The following is a 6,000-nucleotide window of genomic DNA, read 5'->3' on the forward strand; positions in this document are numbered from 1 at the left end:
TTAAGGCATAACAGTAAACCAAACATAGTAGTCATTGGTGGCTCGATAGTGAGACACACTGCTGTCCCTTCACCAGATTCAACAAGGATAAGGTCACGGTCAGCTGTTTGTCAGGTGCTAGAATACGCCACATCACACACACACTCAGTTCTCTCCACAACAGGTACAAGTATTACTCTGTCATTGTCCATGTTGGTGTGAACGACTTGAGATGTACCTCCCTGGACTATATGAAGAGAGACATGATTGAGCTCTCAGAGTATGCGCTCTAGGCAGGTATGACCCTAGCCCTAAGCAGCATCCTACCTTCACCCAGAATGATACCACAATACCAACAAAAAATGTTTGACTTCAACAATTGGCTTAGTTGCTGGTGTCTTTCTAAGGGATCCAGTATCTGTCTGCCTGGGATGATATGGTTGACAGACCATGATGCTTTGCCAGAGATTGCCTCCACCTGTCACCCCTAGGGTTCCGTATCTTGGCCAGTGCTCTTGCTTCCCCCCATTGTGCCTTTTTTAGGGCATGTCCCAAAGACAAATCTTCCAACATAAAAGATCTGTCAAAAAGGAAATTGAAGGTTATGCTGCTTAACGCTAGGAGACTCAACCTGAAAATGCACTCCCTGGAGGCAATCCTTACACTGGAAGATGTCGATTTCTGTGCAGTCACTGAAACTTGGTTCAGGGCTGTAGAGAGCACCCCTGCCTTACCAGGCTATACCTCATTCCACACTTTCCAACCCCAAAATGAGGTCAGAAAGACTAAGGGTGGTGGAGTCTCTATCTTCATTAAGGACAGGCATTCCTCCAGACTTGTTTAACGTGAAGTACTAGAATTACTCCAGGAGCAGCTGACAGTTGGCAAGAAACCTATCCAAGCTATAGCCAGCTATAGACCCCCTCCATGTCTCAGGACACCTGCACCTCCTACCTGGACCTACTTGACTCCACCAAGGCACCCCCTGACACCCTGATCCTTGTTGACTTCACCTACCCCACCAAAGACTGAGTGAACTATTCACCTACCCCACCAAAGACTGAGTGAACTATTCACCTACCCCACCAAAGACTGAGTGAACTATTCACCTACCCCACCAAAGACTGAGTGAACTATTCACCTACCCACCAAAGACTGAGTGAACTATTCACCTACACCAAAGACTGAGTGAACTATTCACCTACCCCACCAAAGACTGAGTGAACTATTCACCTACCCCACCAAAGACTGAGTGAACTATTCACCTACCCCACCAAAGACTGAGTGAACTATTCACCTACCCCACCAAAGACCGAGTGAACTATTCCTGCACTAATGCACTCACCCAACGATTCCTTAACTTTATCACAGTAGATCAGCTGGTCTTATCCCCCACAAGGGGAGAGAACATACTGGACTTGCTTCTCACCAATATGGGTGACCCCTGGTGAGATCAGATCATCGGTCTGTCTCATTCGGAGTTTCTATCCCACCCAACCCCTCTGCAGCCATAATCAGGCTAAATAACTTCTCAAAAGCTGACTACAACCTCCTAAGGGAGGGTATCAGCAGCTTCACACCCCCCCCAGATGATGCAGAGAGGTATGCTGAACAGTACGCTAGTGCAGTATACAAGTACCTGTACAACTGCGTGGACTCAGCCGTACCCAACAGAACTAAAATCTGCTCCTCAAGGAAACAAAAACCTGTTTGGTGGACATCCTCTATCAAGAGGCTTTACAACAAAGGAAGAAACTGTTGTCCAAGGGTACAAAGGAATAATTCCCTCCTTTGCCTCAACAAACAAATTAGATCACTAGTGAAAACCTCCAAAGGCAATTATGAGTTGAAACTAGCCTCCAAAAGAAAGGGAAACCACAAGTCCTTCTTCAGTTAAGTTCTGAACCTCCATGGCAAAGCCCGAGTTTGTTCTGAATTAGTACTTAATGGTACCACTTACATTGTCCTGCTGACTTAGTGAACCTGCTGGCTGATGGGTTCAGTGCAAATGTCATCCCCCTTATCACCCCCCAAAGGCCCAGTTGACATCCACGATACTTGTCTTGCGCCTCACATTTCTGTAGATCAAGTGTTGAAGGCTCTATCCAAGGTAAAGAATACAGCTTCCATGGGACTTGATAGTATTCCAGAATATATTCTGCACCATCTTCAGCAAGAACTAGCTTCACCATTGTGCACCCTATTCAACCACAACCTGACTACAGGCTTCATTCCAGCAGAGTAGGGAACTGTCGTTGTCAACAGTTTGCACAAAGGTGGTGCCACTTCTGACCCGGGAAACTATCACCCCATCAGCTTGACAAGTCTAATCTGTAGTCATGGAGTGTATTGTTATGGATCTCATAAACAAGGACATAGGTAATCTCCAAGCACTCGACCCCACCCAATTCAGATTTGTCAGGGGAAGATTTTGCCTATTGAACCTAGTTGACTTCTTTGAAACTGTCACCAAGGCCCTGGGTGAGGGAAAGTCATTACATACAGCTTATCATGACCTGGCCAAGGCCTTTGATGCAATCCCTCACTCGGGCATCATCAAAAAGGTAACACAACTTGGTGTTAATTCCTATCTAGTCAGATGGGTGGCCAACTGGCTCACAGATAGGACCCACAAGGTCAAAATAGGTGCTGCCACCTCGGACAGCAGACCTGTCACTAGCGGTGTTCCCCAGGGATCTGTCCTGGGACCCCTACTGTTTGGTATGTACTTTTCAGAGGTTCAGGCAAAGACAAAAGGCCTGTGGCTGATCAAGTTTGTGGATGACTGTAAGTTGGGTGCTGTCATTGATTCACCAGTTGATGTTAACATATTGCAAGAGGGTCTCACAGCTACAAATAACCGAAGCCAAAGTAATGTCCTCAAGTTAAATGCAAAAAATGTATTATTGTACCATTCAGCAAAAATACATACCCTATTGATTACCACATCAACGGCAACCCCCTAAGCACACAACCTGTGGTGAGAGACCTGGATACTCAGGTTGACAACAATCTCACATTCGACCATGATGTGGCGGTGGTGGTCAGAAAAGCCTTTTACTTGCTTCATCTCATAAGTAAAGGGATTGCATCCAGAAAAAATGGCGTTATTACCTCTCTGTACTCCTCCCTTATTAGACTTATGTTTGAGTATAATGCCCCGTTTGGTATGTACCTCTCCAAACACCTGCACCAACTGGAAAGGCCACAGAAATGCCTTACAAAGAGAATCCATGGCCTCCCAATACCTATCCTATGTTGACAGGCTTAAATCACTATCACTCTACTCGGTCTCATACAGATTGCTCAGAGGTGATCTGTGTCTCACCTACAAGGCAATATTAGACTCTGCCCTACTCGAGATGTTCCATAGCCATAAGTCTAACTCCTTGTGCATTACCCATTCGAGAGGCTTAAATCTAATATGTGACATCGACAAAACCTGCTGGAGAGGGAGGTTTGTCTCCGAGAGGCTGCCTTGTCTCTGTAATAGACTTTCTATACATATCAGACTGAGTACCTCACAGGCCCTCTTCAAACACAAACTTGATGAGTGGATGGGAAACCATAAATTTGTCCCAGGGGTTCCACCTTTGTCCCTCATTGACAGGGGTGACAGGTACTGACTGAGGTTTCTTTTTTGGGGATAAACTCTTGGCTTGGCTTGTAAGGGCCCCAAGGCCATTATCCTAGTAACCTCCTATGATCCTATGAAATACTGCACGTTGCAGATATTCCATAACTTCAGCTTATATTTTTTTAACTTCTACATTACTAATCTTCTGTTTTACCTTTCCCCTTTGTGGTCTTATTTTTTTCTGTTGTGAAATTTTCCATATCTGGGTGCCTTTGGCTGTATTTCTCTTTGAATATCTTTGGAGCTACTTTTTTTCTATTAATTAATGAGGATTTCTCCTTTGCATATATAATGCATCATATCAGATTTCTCTTTCTTTCCCATGTCCATATTTCTTTTTTATACCTTTCAAAAATCTCTTTGTATTTTCACACTTCCTCAGTCACTTCTTTTTCCAAATGGACCACGTTTTCTATGTCTATACATTGTTTTTCATGAATCTGTTGTGTTAATGAACATTAATTTACATTTGAAGCTTTTGACAATTTTTTTTTGCGTGCAAGTATTTTTCTTTCCTCTAATTTCTGTCTTAATCTTTTTGTGAGTCTTTTGTATGGAAAGTTTGGGCTTCTTGCATAATCGTAACAATACATAATTTCTTTCTTATCCTCAACAGTCTATTATATCATCCTTGTGGCTGTTTTTGGCCTATTGGTTTTTGTGGGCTACTATTTCCTTCCTCAACGGGAGGCCATCCTCCCTCGGGCCTGGCCTAACCCCATTGTAGGAATGTTTCTGTGTCTTAAGGATTCTCTACTTTCATTTTTTGCAGTCTTGACACTAGTGTGCCTACCAGGATTCAGCACTCTCTTATCCTGGGACTTGTGCACCCAACTTTTATTGCTATTTTTAATCTACTTCTGTCCGTGATATATGCTATATAAAAACAGTCTGCATATCAGCATCACCTTGGTGAGATTTAGTCAAAACTGTGTCAACTTCTTGAAGGTACTGACCAGGACTAGAGAATGGCTTTATTTCCAATAACAGTACTCTCTCTGCTTGCTGATTTTCATCATCTCTCTATTTGGACCCCTTATTATCTGTTTGCACTGTTTTATGTGGGATAAGGCTGATTCATAAGGATAATAGTTAGTAAGTATACATATATGATTAAAAATCACTAGTAAAAAAGACTGTGCTAAACCAGTCTTGGTATTTCGTGTGTGTGTGTGTGTGTGTGGGTGTGTGTGTGTGTGGGTGTGTGTGTGTGTGTGTGCTCACTGTAACTTCCAATGTTTTTACTAATCTGCTTTAATATTCCTGAATGTTGGCAAACAAATCATATATATTACTTTTTGTTATTCAATCGTTTGGATATTGCTATTTATAATAATATGAATACTGGGAAATATGAATCAAAAATATTTAGAAAGCCTACTTCTAGCAGTAATTATTTGCATTAGAGTAATCATACATTTTTTGTGAAGAGAAACATACTTAAATGAGGAGGTGGTGGTTTATCTCTAATTTATAAAAACAGTCTTGAGTTAAAACTCCCTTTTAACATTCTCACCTTTAACAATGTAGAAACCATACACACCCAACTAATAGTTAACCCTAAAAAAATCAATAACCATCATAGGAATCTACATAAAACCTGGAAATAACATCCCAGCAGCATAAAATCTTTTTCATTGGATATCACAAAATATACATCAAGAAGCAATAATTGTGGGTGGTGGTGATAATATTAATGGGCAATCTTGTAATTTGACAGTCCCCCCCCTTCAAACTACCCGAATCTATTTGGTCTCACCCAACATATTCAGTCCAAAACTAGAATTGGTAAGACAACAGTCTATATTGGACTGGATCGTAACCAACAAACTCTCTGCTATAAATTTAGCAGAAACCCTCCTGGACAGCATTAGTGGCCACCTGCCATTCTTTATAGTAAGACAGCCACTGGGGTCTGACTGGAGAGATGAAAAGTCAGCAAGCAAAGGAGAGTAGTAGTGCTGAAATTGAATTCATCCTCAAGTCTTGGTGAGTACCTTCATGAGGTGGACCCTGTTTTCACAAAATCTCACCAAAGTGACACTGATATATAGACTGTATTTATAGGTCTACCTTCATAATGCCGATCTCAATATGGTCGACCCTGCTTCCGCGAATACCGAAGTGCAAACATCCCAAATGTCAAATACCATATATCCATGGTAGCACTAGTGTAGAGCTGTGGCGCGGCCAGAAATGTCAAAAGTCGACATTTATTCGACCTTTTAAAAGTTTTGCGGTTCTGGTTTCATGGAAACAGTTCAACGATGTGACCGGTCGATCATATATGATCGATATGAAGGTAAACCATATTTATATAGCATTTTTCATGGACAGAAGTAGTTCAAAAACTAAAAAAAGATAGCTGGGTGCACAAGAGCCAG

This window comes from Protopterus annectens, chromosome 3.part1, assembly GCF_019279795.1.
Source record: "Protopterus annectens isolate FY-2018-M chromosome 3.part1, PAN1.0, whole genome shotgun sequence".
Classification (NCBI taxonomy): Eukaryota; Metazoa; Chordata; order Ceratodontiformes; family Protopteridae; genus Protopterus; species Protopterus annectens.